At 40.0% G+C, this 25,667-nt stretch overlaps 1 pseudogene across 1 annotated transcript; it reads left to right on the plus strand.

Moving 5' to 3' along the window:
- The first annotated feature begins 259 nt into the window (after window positions 1-259).
- Window positions 260-24,748, plus strand: LOC309666907 (anaphase-promoting complex subunit 13 pseudogene; annotated as a pseudogene). The gene has a single exon. The product of its transcript is annotated as an anaphase-promoting complex subunit 13 pseudogene (transcript).
- Window positions 24,749-25,667: the final 919 nt, after the last annotated feature.

Raw genomic sequence — 25,667 nt, forward strand, 5'->3', positions numbered from 1 at the left:
CAATGCAGGGGACACAGGTTCGAGCCCTGGTCTGGGAAGATCCCACATGCCGCGGAGCAACTAAGCCATAACTACTGAGCCTGCGCGTCTGGAGCCTGTGCCCCGCAACAAGAGAGGCCGCGAGAGTGAGAGGCCCGCGCATCGCGATGAAGAGTGGCCCCCACTTGCCGCAACTGGAGAAAGCCCTCACACAGAAACGAAGACCCAACACAGCCATAAATAAATAAATAAATAAATAAACTTAAAAAAAAAAAAAAAGTGTCAGCTGTTATCATTATCATACCATATCCTCTCTTTCTCCATCCCTCTCAGATTATACCATTCCTTTCTCTATTTTTTTTCCTCTCTGGAGATTAGATTACAAAATAGCCAGCATCTTGGCTTGTGCATAAAACAAACACATATGTTCCTATGTACACATGTAATACAGGTGAAATTTGAAATACGTATGTGTATACGACGGGAGAGGTTGTTTGGGAGAATTCTGGTTGTTTATTCATCCCACTCTGGTTCAACTGAGGAGCAGAGAAGCCTGACTCTAGCACCAATCCATCTGTTTCCTTTCCAAACCTATATATCGTGTGTAATTTAAACCTCCTCTCCAGGATTACTTTTATTTTAAAACTTCAAGTTCATCACTGTCCTAAAGGAGGGGCTGCTTGTACTTAGATGTGCCATAAGACAGACACTGCCTTCAGCATTCCAGCAAAACAACACACAATGGTGGCAAAAATATGCGCCAAAGAAAAGTCAATACATCTTATTACAGTCATCCTGCAATAGCATGGGATCGAGATGATTAAATTCACAGCTCCAATAAACAGCACGCAAATTACTTCTTGAAGGGAGCGGCATAATAATACCTGGAGCGTAAAAAGAGGAAATGAACTTTAATTAAGTGTTGGCCAGTGAAATCCTACCAGAAACGCACAATGAAGGAGGAAAACAGAAAGTCCAGCCTGCCTAAGGATGGGAGGGAGATGCTGTCAAATATAAAAGACCGTGACCAAAAAAAAGTGCGCGTATATTATTACACATAATATATACTATATACTACAACACATATATAATAAATAATATAGCATTATATGCTATATAAAACACACATGTATTCTAAAATTAATCTAACCAGGGATCAAGCTTCTCTTTTTAAAATATTTATAAAGTATTGATTCATCTTTTTATTTTTAATAACACTACTATTTCATAGAGAGGAATTCAAAACCAAAATAGGACTAGTGTGTCTTTTTTAGTTAATATGAATAAATACTAATGTCTTTAGCCATAAAAAAAAATCAGTGAGTTTAAGAACAGGCACCAGACTAAAATTTGTACCTTCAATCAGGACATGATGTGTTAAGAAAGAAAAATGAGACACAAAAGAGAAACTCAATTTTTGGACTAAATACTAAGACACGTACTTAAAGATTAGTTTTTAAATACAGTATTTTTAGGTTTCCCTTGGTCAATATGGGGAAAATGTAGTCTCTTTGTTTGAAACGGCCGTGTGAGCTATTGTCCTCAATGCTCAAGCCCATCAAAACGTGCTCTCAAGAAAGGATATATCAACAGTTGATACACGTCCATGTTAATCCCTTGCTTCCCTGTGACTATGTATGTCTGTGTGGTAACCCTCCTGAATTACACTGGGCATAGTAGCTGTTCAGTGAATGTAAATTGTATAAATTCATCTGTCATTCTAGAAAACAAGACTTTCCCTCTCATTTATGACATTTCAAACACTTCAGATCAAGGATGTAACTTTGTGGTAAAATTTTCAGTTAGTATCTTGAAGGAGTGAATTAAAGTATGTAAAATGACCAGGATTTATTCAGCACTTATTATAATTATGATACTAAGAATAAGAAACCTTACATACCACTGACTAATACTGTCCTGGTTTTACTGATGAGGAAACTGAGACACTCCAATGTGACATAACTTGCTTGATGTCATACCACTAAAGGGTGGCAGAGTCATGATTTGAAGGGACGCAGTCTGCCTCCAGAGCCTCTTCTCTTAACTGTGTGCCAAGGGTTATGATAAAACCTTGTGATGGTTAATTTTATGTATCAACTTGACTGGGCCACAGGGCGCCCTGATATTTGGTTAAACATTGTTCTGGGTGAGTCTGTGAAGGTTTTTCTGGATGACATTAACATTTGAATTGGTAGACTGGGTAAAGTAGATTGCCCTTCCTAATGTGGGTGGACCTCATCCAATCTGCTGAAGGCCTGAAGAGAACCACAAGGCTGATTAAGAGAGAATTCTCTCTTCTGGACAGTCTTCAAGCTGGGACATCAGTCTCCTGCCTTCAGATTCAGACTTGGACTGGAGCATCCACCACTGGTTCTCCTGGTTCCCAGGCCTTTGGACTCAGGCTGGAACTGTACCATCAGCTCTGCTGGGTCTCCAGTTTGCTGACTGGGGATCTTGGGACTTGGGATCAGCCTCTATAACTGTGTGAGTCAATTCCTTATAATAAATCTCTGTATGTATATCTCCTATTGGTTCTATTTCTCTGGACAACCTGGAATGATACAGGCTTTAATATATATGATCTCACTTAATCCTCACATCTACCGAACTAGAGAAATAATACCAGTCACATTTTTATAGGTAAGGAAATGGATCCCAAAATGATGTCCAAAGTTACACTGCCAGGGAGCAGATTTTGCAGTCAGGATTTGAAGCCAAGTCTAAATCCAGAGTCCATACACTTTTCACATAATTGTAGTACCTCTCTGAACATCAGAAAACAGATGAGAAAATTTCAGGCTAAAAGAAAACATCGACTCTCTGGTCTTTCTAGGAAATACCCCAGTTCCAGAATGCTGACCCATTAGACATCTCTACAGATAACTGCATACCTTGGAACCCCAGTGAAACTCCCTCTTGAATGGAAAAGAATACATAGACTTATTTTTAAATTATAAAATAGATCATATAATCTCTGAAACTTTTAAGACTCCATACTATCCCTTAATTTTTAATTAAATCAGTGATATTTCAATCAACCATACTTAGCACTTTTCGTTCTTATTTAGGAATCTCCCCATCTCCACTTTGATTACAGATCCTTTCTCTCTCCCTTGAAGCTGAGAGGGCACAGATAAAATTAATTAGAAATACTTAGGCTTTTAGATGAGTCTTAGACTACTGTAGTTATATTACACTGAGCAGTAATAGAGATCAGGCATCCCTTCATGCACACACACAAAATAGTTATTTCTGATAACAATCAAAAGCTACAACAAAAAAAACTCTCTTCTAACATTCTGTGCCATTATAATAGCTGTCTTTGACAACTAAATACCAAGTAATCAAAACAAACGTTAATTAGTACCCAGCATTTACTAGTCATAGAGACAGGCCATCATCTGTTAATTATCAGGCCAATAACAGAGTATTGATCACAATTTGTCAACTTGGAAATAATTGAAACCAGTAAAAGAAGAGTAGGATTTTTCAGTAAACAATAGGCTTTCATTTCAGAAACGCTTAGCCAGCTCTTCTATTGTACTTTACCCTCTTTGTCAATAAGTGCTTTTCATATAATTGTCTCTCTTGATTGTGCTGGTTTTTTAAAACAAAAATTATGTGGTTTAGTGAGAACATATTAGGCACATGTATCATTTTGGCAGCCAATATCAAGTCACGATGGAATTAAGGGAGTCAATATCGGGCAGAAGTCACACAGTCAGTGTTTCCTATGTGCTTGTACCACGAAAGACTGTTAGTTAAGTTTGTTTTTCATCCAGTTAAAAAACATTTACTGAGTGCCAACCATGTGCTTTCTAAATGTGGATTTAAGTATTCAGATATATACTTTCGTGTTCTAAGTCTTAATATTCAACACAAAGATACATAAAGCAACCAGCTTCACAGAAAGAGGCAAAACCCACTATTTGCTTTGTCTTAAGAGTCTTTTGTCAATGGAAGGTCAGTTAATCTAAAGGAAAAAAATAGATTCCACTGGAAAACTGTCTTGAAACAAACTCCTTTACACATTACCCCTTCTTTAGTCACCCTTTCTTCTAAAACTTTAATAATAATTTTGCAAGGAAATGCAACATCTAAGGACTAAAATCACTTAAAGCATGGATTTATGGCCAAACCCTCTCTGACACAAATAAGCTATCACTATGCCTATTAAAGTTCTCCAGTTTCCACAATACAAATGTTTTTATGTCATAAGGAAAAATTTGTGTCATAGAGAAAAAACAAAATTTTGGTTGTAAACATGAGTTAAGATTGAAATGCCTATTTTTACCTAATTCCTGGTCCTATCCATTTTGGAAGGAGGAAGAAGAACAAGGATAAGTTAAAATTTCAAGGAACTAGATACTAACTCAAGCTGCTGATAATTAACATCGTCCAAGGGAAGGAATGGCCCTCTTCCAGCTGTAGGGACAGGCCAAGTGTTTTTAATTCCACAAAATCTCAGCAGCTCACCTTAAAGTTGGCTTTACAACAGCTTTTCTGTAATAACCATAGTGCCCATTTTCTGCCTGAAGAATTTCCATTTTGAATCCCAGAAAAACATGAATCATAATGGAAATTCTGACATAACATTAACTATAGCAATGCTTGGATATGGGAGGAGAGAAGAAAATAATTGTAATGGCTATCAAAGTTCTACCTGGAGAATTCGATGGCTAAATGGATAACCCCTTGACTTTTAACCCCTGAGACTGTAGTTGGGATTCAAGTCCTGACTGGAGTGACTAAAAAATCATTCTGCCCACTGATGTGAGAAAGTCCCAAAGAGAAATGAGAATCATGGTCTCAGCCCAGTTGTTTCAGGGCTGTATTTCCAAATCACAAAACCATAGCAAATGAGCACTCTCTGCGAAGATATACACAAAACTCGTGCTTCTAGGAAAACAGAAAAGGGTAAAAGATACAAACCAATTTTAATGAACTATGACTCACACAAATACACGACCCAAGTAAAATCTTGTTATAAAACATATACATTTTTTAAAAAGGCTTTGGCTATTTAATCACTGACATTGTTTCAAATTCTGTATTGTGTCATTAGTGCTTTTGTTATGAGCTGCTAAATGTTAATGCAGGAAAATGGTAGATTCACTCAACTATTTAAACAAAAAATATTATCAATTTCCATTGAACTCACTTCCATTATAAAAGAAATAAAACCTAGACACGTCAAAACATCGGCAGCCTGATACACCAAACTATGATGCGATGGAATCAGCTGGCAACTAAAGAAATACAGAAAAGCTGCCAGGAAGGCTTAAGGCCTTTCTTAAATGAAGGAGTTCATAGCCCTAGCAGGTTTCAAGAAAAATACCCTGCTAAATTACAAATTACAACCAGCTCCGTGTTTCGTTTAGTGAATAAATCATTCGTCCCTTAAATTCTTTCTCTATATCTGATTTAAAACACTGCTTCCCACAACAGGTGCTTATCCATATAAATGACTCCCGATTCTGCTGGAGAACAGCTGATTAGGAGCAGAGAAGGGAAAGAAGGGGCGTCGATGTCAGAGCCAGATACCCTCTAACAAGATTTCAAAAACAAATATCTTGGCAGAAAATATTATTGCACCGGGGAAAACAAGACCCATTCCACCAAAAATAAATCTGAAACTCAGTCGAGTAATATACCCGTTTTTCATAGTGAATTACGTGCAATATCCCTGCCTCATCATTTTTAACTGTTTGAGGAGACCAAGCTCTCACCTTGACACAGTTTTTGTGTTTGCGATAGACTTTCTGCAAGAATCCAAGCTTCATAAAGCGAAAGCAATTAGACCAACGGTTCTGTTTTTCTATAGATGACATTATTGAGCTCCCCTATTTCAAGTTCTGTATTTGATTTAACTAGATTAGACAATTATTAGCAAACCTAAAACACTAACTCATAGCAGTAACATATGAGAGAAACTGCAAAACCAGTTGGCATGCCCTGTGTATAAGGAAGATTTTCAAGTATCGCTCCTTTTAAGACGCCTGATTAGAAGGCTGTGATTGCAATCACTAATTCTTTTCTCAAGGGTCACGCAATTGTTCAGATGGCCTAGAAATTGCAATTACAAAGCAAGATGAGGGATGCTGGCTGATCGTCCTTTTTCTGAAATCCAATTCACTTTTAAAGTACACTGCATTCCAATAATTGCTTCTCATCAGTTCTTCATTTAATACTAACATTTTATGAATTTGCATTTTCGTTGAAAAATCTCATTAGTCCACAAAGCACTGGGCTTGTGTGAGTTGTCACATCATCACAAGTCTTGTTTTCCAGTTCCAAACCTCAGAATTTCTAAATTTCAGAAATACTGTGGTCAATCTGTTTCCCTTGCTGCCACTTGTTTACTTGCAATTATGAACATACATAGATCTTGCTTCTTAATATGCTACTGACATAATTCTTTATCTTTGACAGCACTTTGCTCCACAAATACAGAAAGTGGATGAATGACAACTAGCCACTCCAAATTCCATGGGTTGCTTTAGTCTTGGAGCCAAAAATAATAAATGAAAGAATGAATGATTCATGGAAAAGTAGTGCATTCAGGATACTTTTTTGTAGTGACTGGAGGAACAAAAAAGAGAGTCAAGTGTTGAAAAGTAATTCTAAACATGGATTATTCACTGGGCAACTAACCAATGGAAAGAGGTTAGGGTGGCAGAGAGGGTACAAAATACAGAGACTAGAGAATAAAAGAAACAGATTTTCAAAGTTTGACTGCCAACGTCTCATTGTTTTGCTAAGTCACTAAAAATCGTGCCAATGTCTTTGCCCTAAGCTTATTTGCCATAAACATCTTTGCCAAAAACATTTTCCCTGCATAACTAGTTGGCCATAAGGAAATTTTTTGGTTTAAGAGTTTGGTTTCAACTGTTTTCTTCTAGCTAGCGAACTTATGGATAGCTTTATTGAGCTGACAGATGATGATAATTTGCCCCAAACGTTGGTTTCTTATTTTGAAACACACTACACTGGAGGAGAAAGAGGCTGAGGGCTTGGAAGGTGAAGAGTTGAACCCACATTTCCCATAGGACTTTGGAACATCTATCAAAGGATGTGTGACAATATGTCAAGAATACCAACAACAGTGAAGGGGCTTTCATAACGCAATACAAAGCTCAGTTACAAATATGCGTCCCAGTGTTTAGAAACTGACACCTCTCTTAATGAAGGAAGAAATTTTAGCAAAAAAGAAAAAGTGCAATGCTCTATTCACAGTAGCCAAGACATGGAAACAACCTAAATGCCCATCGACAGATGAATGGATAAAAAAGATGTGGTATATGTATGCAGTGGAATATTATTCAGCCATAAAAAGAATTAAATAATGCCATTTGCAGCAACATTGATGGACCTAGAGATTATCATACTAAGTGAAGTAAGTCAGAAAGAGAAAGAGAAATACCATATGATATCACTTATACATGGAATCTAAAACATGACGCAAATGGATTATCTACAAAACAGAAACAGACTCACAGACATAGAGAACAGACTTGCAGTTGCCAAAGGGGAAGGGACGTGGAGGAGGGATGGAGTGGGAGTGTAAGGTTAGCAGATGCAAACTATTATACATAGAATGGATAAACAACAAGGTCCCACTGTATAGCACAAGGAACTACATTCAGTGTCCTGGGATAAACCATAATGGAAAAGAATATGAAAAAGAATGTATATATATGTGTAACTGAATCACTTTGCTGTACAGCAGAAATTTACACAACATTGTAAATCAACTATACTTCAATAAAATAAATTTTAAAAAAAAGAAAAAAGAAAAAGTGCAATGCTGAACAAGGAGATGAATCAACAAACATAGATAGATAGATAGATAGAGTATAACACTGAACGAAAGACTTGGAAGACAACTGCTCACGTACAACCCACAAAATAAAATCAAGTATTTGCACAGTATTGCCATGAATCTACACACATCTTAAATGTATTTAAATACTTTCTATTTTGCCTCTTTAATTTTGTTATTCATATCTTATGTTTCATTGCGACCTTTTTAATGTCCCTCTTTTATTTTTTATTATTGTATCTTTTACAGCAAAATTGCCTTATGGCCAATTAGTTATGCAGCAAAAATGTTTGTGGCAAAGTTGTCTACAGCAAAGATGCTTAGGACAAAAGTACCTAGAACCACTAAAAATAAAATGAAGGTTTATTTTCCCATCACAGCTGCACATGAACATCCCTCACTGGGTTAATAGTTTATAATGAGTATAGTAATATTTTTACAAATATTAACCTTCTGAGAGCTTCTGTGTGCTATCTTCTCCTGATCGACAGTGGCAGCCCTAACACTGTCATCATGAAAATATTATTTTTAAGCAAAGACTTAAAATGAGGAGATGGTATATAACATTTGAGTGCTGGAGTGAAATGTCTAAACTCCAACCTCCTTTCTCCACTTGCCAGCTGTGTGGTGTCAGGCAAGTTACGTCTTCCTGTGCTTCAGTTTGTCATCTATAAAAGGGGAATAATAGTAACCTCTCTCATACAGGTTGTGAAGATTGAAAGAGTTACTTAAGTGTTTCGAAGAGCCATACCTGCCACATAGTAGAGGCTCAATATTTACCTAGTATTTTCACTGTTACTTACTATAATTCTAAAAAAGCAACACACACTTTGTAAAACCCAATCTGAATTCATAAAACAGCATAGAGCCGACCCTCCATATTCGCGGGTTCCACGTCCGAGGATACAGAAGGGCTGACTGTACTCTGCCATTTTATAGAAGGGACTTGAGCACCACGATTTGGGGGGTCCTGGAACCGACTGCCACCGATACCCAAACCACTGTACATAAAGAGTAAACCTCCCGATGTCTCTCCTTTCCCTTTTCAGTGAAATTTCCTGAAAACATTGTGTGTTTTCATCGTCTCCAGTTTTGCTCCTTCTATTTTCTCTTAAGCCCATTCTGCCCAGGCTTGCCCAACCACCTCCATTTAAACTGCTCTTATCAGAGTCACCAAGGGCCTGCACATGGCTGGTGCCAACGGACAATTCAGAGCCTCATCTCATTTATGTGCCAGTGTACGTGCCAGTGTACTTGCCACCGTGATCACATCCCTCCTGAAAACTTGCTTCTCCTGCTTCCAGGTCACCACGTTCCTAGTTTTCTCTGCTTTCTCCTTTCTCAGCCTCCTTTCTGGGGCTGTGTTTCATCTAACAGTGGAGTGTCTTAGGGCTCAGTTCTTGGACCTGGTCCCCTTTCTATATATGCTTAGCCTAGGTCATCTGTCCCACCTCCCATCTTTTAATCTCATTTACATGTTGATGTCTCCCAGATCGCTCCCCTGAACCACAGCTGGACATCCCGAATGCAGTATATCCCGAACTGAACTCTTGATATTCCTCCCCAAACTGCTCCTCAGGAAAAGGCAACTCTACCCTTGCAGCTGTTCAGGCTCCAAACCTTGGGGTGTCCTTTATTTCTCCTATTTGGCTCTACCTTCAAAAATATCCAGAATCCTTACAGATGGCCAAGAAGCACATGAAAAGCTGCTCCACATCACTAATAGTTAGAGAAATGCAAGTCAAAACTACAATGAGGTATATCACCTCACACCAGTTAGAATGGGCATCATCAGAAAATCTACAAACAACAAATGTTGGAGAGGGTGTGGAGAAAAGGGCACCCTCTTGCACTGTTGGTGGGAATGTAAATTGATAGAGCCACTATGGAGAACAGTATGGAGGTTCCTTAAAAACCTAAAAATAAAATTACCATATGATCCAGCAATCCCACTACTGGGCATATACCCTGAGAAAACCATAATTCAAAAAGACACATGCACCCCAATGTTCACTGCAGCACTATTTACAATAGCCAGGTCATGGAAGCAACCTAAATGCCCATCAACAGACAAATGGATAAAGAAGATGTGGTACATATATACAATGGAATATTACTCAGCCATAAAAAGGAACGAAACTGGGTCATCTGTAGAGATGTGGATGGATCTAGAGACTGTCACACAGAGTGAAGTAAGTCAGAAAGAGAATAACAAATATCGTATATTAACGCAGAGAAACCTAGAAAAATGGTACAGATGAACCGGTTTGCAGGGCAGAAATAGAGACACAGATGTAGAGAACAAACGTATGGACACCAAGGGGGGGATGTGGGGGGGGGGTCGATGAATTGGGAGATTGGGATTGACATGTATACACTGATGTGTATAAAATGGATGACTAATAAGAACCTGCTGTATAAAAAATAAATACAATAAAATTCAAAAAAAAATTATCCAGAATCTAAGCACCAATCCCCCACTTCACTGGACCAAGCCTCCGTTTCTTGCCCAGATTACTGCAGGAGCCCCCTTACTGTTCTTCCTACTTCAATTCTTGTCCCTCTTTAGTCTATTCTCAATACCTCAACCAAAGAGATCCTGTTAAAATGTAAGTCAGAGAATCTCCTGCCTCTGTTCAAACTCCTCCACTACCTCATCACTTGCAAGGCCCTGTGCTGACTTCCTCTATTTCTCTCCCTCTCATTCACTCAGCTCCAGCCACACCAGTTTCCTTGCTATTCCTGGAACACACCAGAAGCATGAGCTCTCAGAGACTCTGCCCCTGCTGTTGCTCCTGTTGGGAACGTTCTCCCCCAACCACGTGGTTCACAATTTCACTCCCTTTGATTCCAACTCAGCTTCTCTGTGAGTCCTTCCCTGGCCATTCTGTCTAAAATTGTGACCCCCCTTCCCGATAGTGCTTTTTTTTTTTCCTACTTTTTATTCCTGAGTACTTATCATTACCTAAAATATAATATATTTCATCTTACAGGCGTTCCTCATTTTATTGTGCTTTGCTTTACCACACTATGCAGATATTGTGTTTTTTTACAAACTGAAAGTTTGTGGCAACCCTGCATTGTCAGATGATGGTTAGCATTTTCTAGCAATAAAGTATTTTTTAATGAAGGCATGTACATTGTTTTTTTTAGACATAATGCTATTGCACACTTAATAGCCTACAGTATAACGTTAACATAACTTTTATATGCGCTGGGAAGCCAAAAGATTCCTGTGCTTTGCTTTACTGTGGTGGTCTGGAACTGCACCCGCAATATCTCCAAGGTATGTCTGTGTTTATTCTTTGTTTCCTAACTAGATTTCAAGATCTGTACAGAGAGAAATTTTGTCTGTTTTGTTCAACATTGACTCTCCAGCATCTAGAACAACTCCTGGCACATAGTTGGCAATCAATAAATAAGTGTGTGAGATGAATGAATTCTTTCACTGAGGCACTTTTTAATATTTTTCAAGGTCAGTTTTCTGGCATATACTATTGAAAACAGTTAAGGGAAACATAGGCCTTGTACAATCACTTTTAAAAAGAACACTTTTTGTTGGGCTTCCCTGGTGGCGCAGTGGTTGAGAATCTGCCTGCCAATGCAGGGGACACGGGTTCGAGCCCTGGTCTGGGAAGATCCCACATGCCGCGGAGCAACTAGGCCCGTGAGCCACAACTACTGAGCCTGCGCGTCTGGAGCCTGTGCTCCACAACAAGAGAGGCCGCGATAGTGAGAGGCCCTGTGCACCGCGATGAAGAGTGGCCCCCGCTTGCCGCAATTAGAGAAAGCCCTCGCACAGAAACGAAGACCCAACACAGCCAAAAATAAAATAATAAATAAATAAATAAAAATTTAAAAAAAAGAACACTTTTTGTCATATTTATTGTAAAATATTGTAAAATTTATTCTAAAACAAATGTATCACTTAATGAGTTTACTATGAAGCAAATATCTTATAACTGTCACCCAGTTAAAGAAATGAAACTCCGCCAGCCACTCCAAAAGCCTCACCGATCTTGTCCATATCTCAGTCCCCTGCCCCACAAAAGTTGCCACAATCTTGACTTTCATAGAAATCACTTCCTTGTGTGTCTTTATTATTTTTATCACCAAAGCAGAATTCCTAGACACTTCAGTTTAGACTTGCCTATTGTAAAAATTTCATGTGTTCCTAAACCTCCTTTAATCTACAACCCCTCACCTCACCACCCCACCTCACCTGCCATAGCTGCCTTTCCATTACAATTTCTATTGAAAAAGCTGGGTCATTTGTCCTGTAGGGTTTCCCACAGCTTGCACACTGGTGGTGCAATTCTGCATTTGCTGCAAATGGGTAGTGTGATACCAAGGCTTGATCAAGAATCAGGTTCAATCCCTTTGGGCAGAACACAGGTTGTGTCTTATTTATTTATTTTGTCCATCGGGAGGCACATGACAACTGGCTGTCTCTCTTTCTGTGACATTAGCACTCTTGATACTCAACACCTAGATCTATTAACCCACTAGGGGTGCATAATGGTGATACTCTAATTCTATAATTTAATGTTCCTTTGCTGATTGGAATACTTTTATAAAGAGGCAATCCCCCTCCTCTGCTAGTTGATTACCCGCTGGTGCAGTTTACAGAGAAAAGGCAGGTGAAATGCTAGATTCTTTACCTCTATTTACCAGTTTTCAAAATAATGAGTTGGTTCCCTATCATACTTTGAATGTGATCATTTAGTGTTTTAAGAAATATGTGGACTTCCCTGGCGGTCTAGTGGTTAAGTCTCTGCCCATCCAACGCAGGGGGCATGGGTTCGATTCCTGGTCAGGGAAGTTCTGCAGGCCGTGCATCATGGCCAAAAAAAGAAAAAAAATCTTATTAGCTACTCTGGATGGAAAGATGTTATCTTTCCAAGTTTTTTGTTTTTGTCTGATGCTTTTGGGTACAAATACAAAGCACTCCCTTTATTAGCTGAGGTAGCAAATGTGGGTGTTGTTTATTTCACCTTTTGGCTCTGGTGAGCCTTCAGTAGACAGATCTGGAAAAAAAAAAAGATCCAGGTGCCATTGTCTCTAGTGGTCCCACTGTTGAAAACTCATCCTGGGAGGAACCAAGTTTACTCTCCATATTCATGTACTAATAACTTACTGAGTGCCTGCTTTGCTCTGGACCCTGGGAATATCTGGTAGAATAAGACCATATAGCTGTTCTCAGTGGGGAAACAAGACCAAAAAGACAATTAGTTTCAATATGATGTGGTGAGGGCTGTGACAGAGGCACACTCCAAACATTATAAGAGCAGCTAAGAAGAGCACCTGCTTGCTGGGTGGGGGAGGTGTGGGGAGCAGGGGTCCAGGGATGACTTCCTGGAAGGGGCAATGACTATGCTGGCTTTGAGGGATGCTCAGGAACTTGCCAAGCAAATAGTCTAGTCTTTCCTTTCCTTGCCTAGTCAAGGAAAGGCATTCTGGACAGAGGCAACAGCCTGTGCAAAGGCATGATCTGATTAGGGAATGGAAATGGTTCCCTCTTGTTGGAACATAATACACGTGAGGGCAAGCAGGCAGGAGACAGTTATGGGGACTACTGACTACTGCAGTAAGGACTCCATATTCGAGCCTGAAAATTAAAAGGTTTTGATCAAGGGAGTGACATGAACCATTCTGTATTTTACAAATGCTACTTTGCCGTTATGTCAAGGAAAGTTTGGAGAGAGGTGAGGCTGGTGTTGAGACCAATTAAGAGACTATTAACAAAATCTAAGTGAAAAGAGATGGCAGGAAAACGAAGGCAGCTTTAAACCGAATCCTAAATATGACATCATCATAGTAATACCATGCAGGGCCTATATAGTGATTGAGACAAGCCAGGCGTTGTTCTCAGCACTCCACGCTCATCCCTTGGAATCCTTATGACAACCCCATGCTGTCTGTGTCCCATTTCACAGACAAAGGCTCTTAGGCAACAGGAGGCTAGTAATGTTCCCAAGCTAAGAAAGCTCCGCCTACGGCAGCGTCAGGATTCAAATCCTGGGTATCAGGTTCCAAAGTCCTTGCTCCTCACCACCACGCCACATAAAAGTGGACAGATGGGCAGATGAAGTCAAGAAGTTCTGCAAGGTTCAGAGGCCCGGACCTGGGAGCCAGACAGGCCTCATACAAAGGCTTGCCCCGAACCCCCATCCAAAATAAAGTGTTACTTGAGCTTACTGAGTTTAAACTATAAAATCTCAAAAACTCTTAAACTTGGATTTTTGCAGGTTATCACAAATAATAAAATAATATCTGTCAGTTGGATGCGTGATGTCTAAGCACAAAGAAAGCACAAATGTAAAATTGTGGTTACTATTATTGTGAATATTCAAAAATATTCTCTGTATTCCCCACGGAGGTGATACTCACCAAGGTAGGAAAAATGGGTAGACAGGTGGGAGAAACAGGAGTGGACAGTATTTAGGGGGCAGAAAGTGATAATTTCAGGATGTTTTTCAGTGGTGAAAAGCATTTTCAAGGCAGGAACCAGATTTTACTTCTTTTATTTCTGGCAGTTTATGGCAAATAGTAGTTTCTCAAGAACGTATACTGGGGTTATAAATTTAATTCATAATATAATACTAATATGCAGGGGGAAATTCCTTTATTTCATCTGTAACTGATCTGTTTTTCCTTATAAGCACCCCCCTCCACAGGTGAATAGTAGAAAATATTTTATATTCTTATCCAGTGTAAAGCTTAGTTGGATCTAATAGTTTAATTAATCCTTTCAGGTAATGCTAAGTCTCTCTTTAAAAAAATAACAATCTCAGTCTTTCACATGGTTTCCTTTTTTCCTCCTGCCTCTCTTCTTCCTTTCCCTAAAACAGCATCCAGGTGTATGCTTCAAATCAGGATAAACCCACTCAACATAAGACTGCCAGGAAGCAGGCAATGAGGCAACAGACACTTCAGATTCTCCAAAGTACTCCTTCTATAAAGGTAGGTCTGCTCAGGTCCTGTGAGCCTGCTGTTCTTTATTCCCACAGTGTGTGAGGATGCTGCCTTCTTCATCGATGCCTACTTTGTATGGTGGGATATCAGCCACCACACTAGTTAGCCTTCAAGGCCAGAAGAGAACTAAAGATCTCCCCAACTGATTAATAACACGTACCTTATTAAAGTTTAGACAACAAGTATGGATATCATACATTGCAGAAGCTGCCTTTAAAGGTCTGTCAAACCCAGTTATATGTAATTTATCATAAAAGTTTGGAAATAATTTATCTATGGGACAAAGAAGAATAAAACCTTAGAATGGAAAATAAATGGAAAGGGATAACGTTATGCCTATCAATAAAAAAGATGATTGATTTTGAGGGTTCTGACACTAGTTGTATGTATGCAGCAAAATGTTCTGCAAGAAAATTAGCTATAACTAGTTCTTTTCTTGAGGCAGAGCTATATGCATGTTTGTCTGAAATTAGCAATAAACGTTAAATCACCGAACTCTTAGGTCTGGGTACTGATATTTATAGGATATGGGAAGTCTTTAAGAAATGCTTTATTTCTAAGTCAATATCTTGCTTGGTAGTTTCATCTTTTGAAGATGAAAACTGATTTTTCTCAACACTGCAAACAGGCTGCTCCCCTCCCCCATCACTACGTAGTGCCAGAAGCACAAGCAAAGCCCCGATGACTGACCATGAGCAGCCTCATGGCTTGCCATTTCAGCATGTTCCACATAGAGCATGGATAAGGTGACTTTTCCAACACTGCACATTTTAAAAGAATTTTCTTTTTTTATTATTGACAAAAAAAGATAGTCAGACAGTACTTTTGTTACAAGCTGTCATAGTTATTTTACCTGAATTTTTTTTTTCAGGCAGCAAGTAAAAAGGATTGGCTCAGATCTGACTTAAAAATAACCCAGTGTGTTGATTTGTGACAAGCTCATTTCTCTATGAGGACTGAAGGATTAACAGTCATTGGGTAAAGCTTGAAATCTGTTGCTATTGAATTTATGAGTGCTTCAAAAAAATCAAGCCTAAAGAATAAAAAGCATTTTTCTGTACTATTTCACTTTCACTGGAAGAATTGAGGAAAAATGTTAAACAGAAATGGTGAGGTATCTCCCACAATATATGTGGATTTTTTGAACGAGAAAAAAAAAAGATCTCCATACAGTTTAAGGAATGTCTCCTCTATTACAACGTTCTGCTGGCTGCTGGGGCACTTGTGAGATTATACCAGGGAAGTTCCATTTCCACTTGGGAGATAGAAAGCCACAAAAATTACTCTCACCTTAACAGTGAAAAAAAAAAGGCAGCTAATCTATAAAATCATAACTCTTCTGGAGCCCATCAGAGAGCTGAAGTCACAGGCAAAGAATGACAAATTCCTCCAAGAAAAGATGGGACACACAAACTGTTCTGCCCCAAGGTATGGGAAAACCTGGTAAGAAGAAAGAAGCTTTAATTTTATGAATTTTCAAAGACAGCATGTGAGTTAGCATGACAGTTTAGAATCACTGGGGACCCCAGACATGAGAAGGATCCGTACCATGTCACAAGTCACAGTAGGGTGACCTTGAACAAGACTGAGGGCAGGGCAGAAGAATGAGGGCGGCGGTACAAGAGTCAGGAGGTGACCGGCTGCCACTTGGGACAACACTTCCCCAGACCGTCTCTTATATGAAGCAAATGCTTTAAGTTGCTGCGGGGGATGAGGGCACAAAATCCTCTTGTCCCGTGGCAGAGTCAAAGATCCAATGCTTTACGGGACAGATAGAAGCAAAAGCTCTCTGCTCCCCGGGGGCGGACAGGCAGGGAACTCACTTGGGCCCCAAATCCTGTACTGATACCAAGCGGACATCTGTAACTGCTAGAAAAGGGGAAGAAAACTCTCCCACTCAGAGTCTGGCGGCTGGGATGGGGGGAGGGGATGCGGGGACAGTAATGCTGAGAAAGCCCTATACCCAAGGCTCAGGCTCACTAGACCTCCCTAAAACTGGGGATGGATCATGAGAAGTGACGAACCCTCCCACCACGCATCCAACTCCCACCCCCACCCCCAACTCTACTGGCGCCACCACACGACTAGCGCTTAGGAACGAGCAATCACAGTCTATTCCTGGGGGAAGGACAAGAATGGCCCAGGTGTGCATGAGCTGCTGCAATCTGAGGATGGAGCAGGGACATTAGGAAAAATCCTTCAGCACTGCAAGATCTACTCTAAGCACAAGATTAGAGCAGCCCACCACTGGAGGAATCTGAAGTCCATGGTGCACTCAGGGTTAACTATAGCAACAGCAAAGCCCAAACCCAACCCAACCTCAGACTGGACTGGCTCAACCACACACAATAACGACCTGAGAAAATAAGAAGTGTGTTCATTTCTGGATCTTAACGCCATTTACTTCAGTCTCTTCTGTTCTTCAACTCACAATGTCTGACATTCGATCAAAAATAACAAGGCACATAAAAAAGCAAGAAAAAAGATGACTAAACAAGTCTGTCTTTATTAAGTTCCTGCTTCGGGGAGAGGCCTGTTAGCCAATACCTAAAATGGATTATAACATAAAATTGTATTAGAAATATTTCAAAGTGTATTAGAAGTATTACATATACAGGGAAATGAGTAATTTTTGCCTAAAGGAGGTGCCAGGGAAATCAAATAAGAGACGTTAAGTGAGAATTTGCCATGAGGACAAACGGAAAAAGCATTTCAGTAGAGGAAATTGCTGTGCAAAGGCGTGGATGGATGAAGAGGACATGAAATCACAGTTAGGCCAATAGAGCCTTAGGGAAAAATAGTTCTCTCATTGTTTGGTGCTTTTTTCATGGTGTCTGTGAAGGTGCATCAGTATACAATGCTAATTGTTCTCTGAAAATAGAAAAACAAATCGACTATATGCTGGGGGTGAAGTGACTCCTTAACACAGTGGCCTCTGGAAGAAAGATTCTTGAATACCCTTGAGCTCATTCATTCATAAACTGCTATTGACAAGGTTAGGTTTTCTTGCGACTGGTGATAGCTGATCTTTAATTTTTAAAACACTCTTAAATGAAAACAAAAACATTTATAATCATTGAAGCCTACTGAGCATCCCAAAGACAGAATAGCTTAAAAAAAGGCATATTGGCATAAATTTGAATAAATTTCCTGCATGTCTCTATTCATAGGAAACAATACCAAACATTTTTCCCCTTTCTTTCTCATTGAACAGGTGAATTAAGAGAAATGTATGGCTTGTAACACTTCTCATTAATGGTAATTAGCTTCTGTATTTGAACAATGTCATAAACACTCACATGTATGTCTTCGTGGGATATAAAAATTATAACCTTTTGGAAATCACCCAAACAAAGCTAAACTCTAAGAGCTTTTGAATATAAAGTCTACTGTGGAAATGGTGCAATTGCATGGACCTTTCGATACAATTGGCTTAAATTGATTTCATTATGAAGTTTAAACTCTCATATATAGTTAGCACAGTTTATTTATAGGCTGCCACTGAGCAGTTTGGGAAGCTGTACAAATGCTATGTCATTAATCTTCACTTCCCTCCCCATCTTCTCTGTGAGGAAATTGACTTCCTCAGTGCAGGTATAGCCATTACACAGGCTCGGATGGACGGCAGGGGCTCCATGGTTGGGGGCTGCTGTGGAAGATTTAAATCTCCCTTGGAGTCACTGATCTCCTTCTTCCCCTCTTTCATCTATCAGTAGATGGGGAGGGACTAGGCACTCCAGATTTTATATTGACCACTCACCACTCGTTTATTTACACATTCATTGTAATCCTGCATTTCTTTATCTACATCTGGGCAGGACAAGTTGGAAATGCAACCCAGCCAGGGCAACAAGGACTATCTGCATAGCTTTCCTTCTCGGACAGGCAGGTGTATCCCCACGGGGTAAGCAAAGTGCGCTGAGAATTCAGGCACTAGGATAGCTGTGGAACATCTTCCTGGATCATTAATTTCCCTCAAATATTTTTGGAGAAAATCTTATTTTTTGAAAATAAATATCGTTAGGTCATGAATTGGAATGCAAATCAGAATTAGAATATGTTTAAGCTAAAATTAAAAAATTAAAATATTGCCTTAACCCTTGCCCCAAGATACTTTCCCAGATCCACCTGGCTCTCCTGTTCATGCTCTCCTATGAGAAGTACCATAGTGGATACTGTAAGAAGCTCTGACACTTGCTAAGGTGAGTTAATTTGTGAAGTATAGGAATCTGGGGGGATGGTAGTAGCTAATAGGAGGCAGTTCAATGATAGTCATGATGTCATTCTTCAAGAGGTCACAAGCATTAAGAAATGCATTAAACAAAAACACAGCTACCATGAAGTGCCCAACAGAGGAGTTGATGAGGCTAGAATTTCTGCTGAGCCTGGTTTCTCCTGAGTCCAAGAGCCACAGGTCTTCAACAGAATGTATCCAGATACCATTTTCTCAATGTTCTAGGCTCAGTACCACCACCTTTAAGATGGGCACTCCAGGGAAAAAGCCACAGCCCAAAAAAAACAACCCAAACAGCAAGAAAAACGTGTTCTTGAGATTTGCTTGCGCTGCCTTGGAGCTCAGATATTTTGATACCCGTCTTCCCGCTCTGGGTTGTGATATGGCTTTTCCCCAGGAAGTCAGCTTTCTGACCCCCTAGAACGGCTCTTAGAGCATCCTCTTGACAGCACTGACCCCTCCCTACAACTAGTACCTGACGCTGACTCTCCCCACTGCACGATCCTCCTGAGCATATGCTGATCAGATACAGGTCACTGGACTCCAGCTTGCTGTTTCCACAAGAGAATTTACAGTGAGAGGAGAGACTCTGCTGGCTCTAAAAATCCTCTCTCCCCCTTTTACAATGACTGTTTCTGCTCTTCTCCCAGAAGTTGCCCTACTGTGTAAGGGCTACTTGCCCTCTGAGCTATGTGAGTGTTGGGAAGTGCAAAAGACAAAGGAAGGCACAGAAGTCAGAAGCAGGGAGACGCCATACCCACCACCAGCTTTCCCCTATAGATGAACAGACCTCTAGAATGTCTTCTACAATACAGCTAAACCAACGATCTGTCCTTGTAATTAAAACAAGAGAAAGGGCCCCTTCTATAAATTCTGCGTTAAAGCCACAACTTCTAGCAACAATGTGCTACTAAACCTGGTTCAACCGTCGATTCCTTAAAGTTTCTCCACATCTCTGGGCCTACTTTGCCTTTGCTCCATCTAACAGAGCTCTACTATTTGTACGTTGTGGGAATTGCTTGCCCTTGAAATAAAGATTCACGTGGTGGTGAAGAAAGACAACCATTCAGAGATATTTGCAAAGGACACACATTAGCAGCCTTCCTGTTCATTCCCCTAACTTTCTTGCGCTTAGTTCAGCAGGCTAGAAAGCCATGGAAAGAACTGCTTTTACTGTAAAGCAGCCTTCAGAGACATCCCCAGGCTTTGCGTGCAAGGCCTGCTTTAGAGTTTCCCCATTCACACTCGGCGTGGGGTGGGGAGAGGGGGTGGGCTCCAGTCATGGTGTCTTCCCTTCAATGCTCAGCTTAGTAGACAATAAATAAACCACTTTTCAGAAAATTACCTCTTCCAACATACTAAATGATACCCTGGTGCCTTGTACGTGTTGATTTCCGTCACTGTAAAAAGTAATTCATCTCATACTACTTACTTACTACTACAACAAGTAATCTACTTCTTGAGAGTAATTTTGTTATAGGATCAAAGCCAATACTTTCAAAAAGGGGGAATTTCTCTTGTGAACTGCACTACAAATGGAATCTTGAAGCTGGGACATTTTTTTCTTTTATTCCAGATATTATTTAGATGACAGTTATGATCTCCTATTTTCGAATAGTTAATGAAAAGGAAACAATACCAATATCTTGTTGGTGGCTTCTCAAAAGACTTTTGCCCTTTTCTTATTCATTGTGGAAAAAATGAGTTTTTTGACTTGTAAACCAGGACGGACTGGAGGCGAAGGAGAACAGACATTCCGTCAGCGATTCTTGAGCAAACACTGGGAAGCCATCGAGCCAGTCAGAAAGGCAGACCATCTGAGTCCCGGCCAGAATCCATTCGTCACTGCTCCGTCTCAAATAAGCTCAGCCACTTGACCTCAGTGTCAGAGAAGAACTTGGCTGGACTTCAGGGACCCATAAGAGATCGGAATTGTTCAACTAGATAGGCATAAAACCTGGGAAATGAATATGCTCCTTGGAGCGTCATCAGTACCAATGGGAAAGACCAGCTGTAGGTTTTGGAAGGAAACCCAATCAAACATACACTTCAGGTTCTCTGGAAGGGATATCCTTTCATCATTCATTCATTCTATAATTCACCAATATTTGTCAAGCATTTATTTTGTGACAGGTACTGTACTAGGCTATGAGACTACAGAGATGAGTGAGATAAAGACATTTAGCCAGGCTGCATCATAAAAGAACATTATAGGTCAAAGGGAGAAATTTGGATTTTGGTCTAAGTGCCTTGGAAATCATGAAGGTTTTAGGTAAAGGAGCGATGTAATATGGTTTACATTTTTTTTAACTTTTTTTTTTTTTTGGACGTGCCACGTGGCTTGCAGGATCTCAGTTCCCCAACCAGGGATTGAACCCAGGCTACGGCAGTGAAAGCCCGGAATCCTAACCACTAGGCCACCAGGGAACTCTCTGGTTTACATTTTAAACTACAGTGGAGAGATGTATGGAGAACAGACTGGAATGAGGGAAGTGGAACTGGTAAGAACTTGTCAAAAGTCCATTGGTTTGGAAGACGCATCTGAGTAACAGATTCAAATAAAGTTTAATAGGAAGGGATAATTTTTCCTTTTTCTTGAAAACCTCAGCAGTTGACTTGCTTTTTCTTCCTTCTTCCTTTCCTTCTTTCCTCCCTTTACTCCCTCATTTTGAAATGGGAGAATCTTTACTGTTTTTGCTGAATATAAGAAAAATAAAAGCTTATCATTAAAAACTGCCAAAATATACCAGTGTAGAAAAAATAATGTAAAAGCCTTCCCCTTCGCTGTATCTCATACCAAGAAGATAACCACTGGTTTCATGTCTGTATGTCCAGGTTTTCTCCATGAACATATAAGAAAGAAAGAAATATATTAATAATGGTGATTTGGTAAACAATCATCAGCTTTAATAAGTAAACTTGAAGTGGCTAAACAATGACCCGCAATACAAAAAGAAATCAGAAATAGATGGATATGAAGGAAGACTTATCTAGGTGGTATTACTCAAAGTATGGTCCTGAGACCACCTGAGAATTCCTGGTTTTTATGCCTTCCTACTGAATCTCTGAGAATAGAGATCAAGAAGCTGAACTATAAGAGGCCTCCCAGGTGATACCAATGCACATTTAATTCAAGAACCATTGACTCAAAGTACGTAATTTTTGTCTTAATTAAAAGTGAATAACAACTATACATATATCTTCAGAATAGATGAGCATGACCAAAACATCTTTCACTTTCCTTTTAATAAGAAGAAAATTGAATTATCTTTTTCTAATTGTTTACCCACCAAAATATGTTTAGAAGCAGAAAAGTGATGGTTCCCCCCATTCCTCCATGGAGGATCTCAGTTAGTCACCGTTCCTGTCCTCTCTCTGCTCCTTACTTGCTCCTCCAATGAAGAAGAAAGAACTTATCTGATGGGCAACTCAGGAGAAGCTGAATACACTCCCCCAGTCCCTCCTGGCACTTTTTTTAGGATGCCCCTGTGCAGTGTGCATGGTTTTTTTCCAATTCCTTCTATGCCACAGGCTTAGTAGATATGACCCATGATTAAGTCAGAAAGTCTATTTGGGAGCCCAATGTTGCCAGAAAGCTCAGTCACGTTCTCCAGTGTACCTTTCAGCAGTAAGAAAGCTGACATCTGAACCTACCACTGTCTGACTGCTGCATCTTTCACTTGGCTTGGAATCAGGTGGGAGGGGGGCTATGGACTGCCTGCATTGAGCCTCGACACCATCTCAGTGGGTCACGGTGACCCATCATTCTCATAACCATGTAACACAAATTTTATTCATCTCATCTTAGTGTTGTTTACTGTTTAATGGAGTCAGTACTTTCTATCAACGCACAGAAGTAAAAATACAGGATTTTGTTTTGAAAAACAAAACTAACTGAGTCACCCATTCTGCAGTTATGGAATATCGTTTTTAGACCTCAAAGAAAAGTCCCTGATTTAGGAGAAAGGGATTCTCAAGACCACATCTCAATAAATATTTCTTAATAATTCAGAAAAGGGAAGGAGTGAGGAAGGTGAGGAAAGGAGAGGAGAGGGAGAAAGAGAGCATTCCTTTGTCGTAAATACTTCTTTTGCTAGGAAGGATATAGAAGTAGCCCACCACCAGCCACTACCCAATAGTTTATGGAACCTTCAGCAGGTCACCTAACATCCAAAAACCCTTGGATCACAGGCAGTCTGTGATCTCGTCCACTGGTTAACTTCTTCCTGTTTCTGTCGGCTTGTGCATGAGCCTTCACTGATTATTTGTCTTTGAACATATGAAAAAATGTTTTAAACATCAGTTTTCTCACATCAAGAAAGCTTGCGACTTCTCCAAAACACCAAGGACAGCAAACATAGAGTCTGCAAAATGCAGTCAATGAACAAGTATTGTGAAAAAAATTAAAAGACTATAAAACACAAATATGTTTTCCATAAAAAGACAACATCCTGGAGGAGGTGGGCGCTGTGCTGGGGCGGGTACTGATCTGGCAAGATCACAGCTGCAGGAGAATGGACAGTGAGGTACAGAGAGATAGAAGGCTCTTGGATTTGACTGATGATGCTTGGCAAGAAGACAAGCTGTCTTGTGAGGATGCTGCAATACCACTGAATGAACTTCCTGCACCTGAAGAGGACAATGGTGGCACCACAGAAATCTTTTAAAGTACAAGAAATGAAGTGGACCAACTGGGCCTTATAATACCTCCATGAGAATGTTTCCCCCATAGGAAACTGATGTCTGGTTCCTTGTTCATGGACAGATTTTTTTTTTCTTAAAAAGGCAACATCCTGGGTGTTATAAGCTCTGGTTCATGATTCAGGAGGTCTGAACATTGGTTTCATTTTTGCTATCAATTTACAGCTTAACTTTGAGAAAGATGCCTAGCATTCCTGATGGTCTGAAAAACAGTTTGTAAAAATGAGTCATGATTATCTATAGGAACCAACAAACTGCTCCAACCCCATCCCTCTGGGTAGGGTAGAGTAGAAATAACACTGAGCTGGAAGATCTCAGGTGAATTACTTTCAGTCTCTGGGCTTAGTTTCTCATGTGTAAAATGAGAAAAGTTGGATGTGAATCCCTTTAATGTCCCGTGTTGAAAAGCCTAGGACACTGGGTTATAGGAGATTAAATGAGCACAACATCTTTTCTCTCCTTTGGACCCATAGTGATGGTAGTTTTGAAATCCCACACACATAGCTTCCAATGTCGCCTGGGCACTGGGAGAGAGACCGTATGGAGGACCACTCCTGGTCATTCTGTAGAGGCTAGATTTGGAATGGCACAGGTCACTTCTGCTTAACATTCCACTGGAGAGAATGGTGTTGTTTCCTGAAACTGCAAGGAAGCCTGGAATGTGCATAGTAGGAGAAGAAAGTCTTTTAGTAGTTAGCTAGTAGTCTCTGCCACAAGACAATGGGAAAGAATTTAAGTGTGTCAACGATATGTGTAAGAAAAAAGAATACAGGGGCTTCCCTGGTGGCGCAGTGGTTGAGAATCTGCCTGCTAATGCAGAGGACACGGGTTCGAGCCCTGGTCTGGGAAGATCCCACATGCCGTGGAGCAACTGGGCCAGTGAGCCACAACTACTGAGCCTGCACGTCTGGAGCTTGTGCTCCGCAACAAGAGAGGCCGCGACAGTGAGAGGCCCGTGCACCGCGATGAAGAGTGGACCCCGCTCGCCGCAACTAGAGAAAGCCCTCACACAGAAACGAAGACCCAGCACAGCCAAAAAAAAAAAGAATACAACTACCTGAACGGCAACTGGAATTAATGACTAAATGATAAATGACCAAAAGGTAAAAAAGGAACTGTGAACTAATGATTACTATCACATGATATTCTGAAAGATAAAACTATTCTGATTTTTTTTTTAATCTAGCAAAGGAAAGGGTAATTAATAAAAGTCTCTATGGTTGTATGCTTAAAAAAAACCCACCTAGGACACAAGTAATACGCCAGGATAAAATTAATCAGTTGTTTTCCTTCATCTATTTGATGCTAGCCTGTGTGGGTGTTAGAGCAGAAGTGGGAGGTTGACTTTGTAAAGTTAACACCCCAGAATTGCTTTCAAAATATAATTAAGTTGCTTGGCGGAAATCTTCCATTCAGAATCAAAGTACACTTAGAAGATATAAGATGTGGAATAAGTATTGTGCTTTAGTTAGATAAAAATGGCCAATGAAATGTGATTGTGCACTTTAATAACCAGTATTAAAAAATTCTTACAGTTTGCACTCTGTGTTTAAGTAAGTGAACTTTTCTAAAAAATGTCCTTGTTGCCCCACTAATGTCTTTTGCATTTCTGTGTGAAAATGCTTATTTCTTTGCCCCAAGGAACCAGAGATATGTCATGTCAGCTTAAAATATGGTTGGTACAGGCCTCAGAGTGAGCCCCTGGTGTTTGTTTAAATAGGCCTTTTTATTCGCAAGCAATTAGCCATTCATGACATATGACACTGTAACTGATGTCATCAGAGCAGCTAATTAAGTGTACTTATGCACATGACACTCCATGATGCAAGGGACTCAAAGTACAAACATATTTCCTGGTTTCTGGATACCACAGACTTAATAATTTGGCTGGAATTCATCACAATCTGATTATGCGTTTGGCAATGACCCCTTTGAAGAATGCAAACTGCTAGTTTC

The sequence above is a fragment of the Balaenoptera physalus genome, assembly GCF_965194825.1.
Source record: "Balaenoptera physalus genome assembly, chromosome: 9".
NCBI lineage: Eukaryota > Metazoa > Chordata > Mammalia > Artiodactyla > Balaenopteridae > Balaenoptera > Balaenoptera physalus.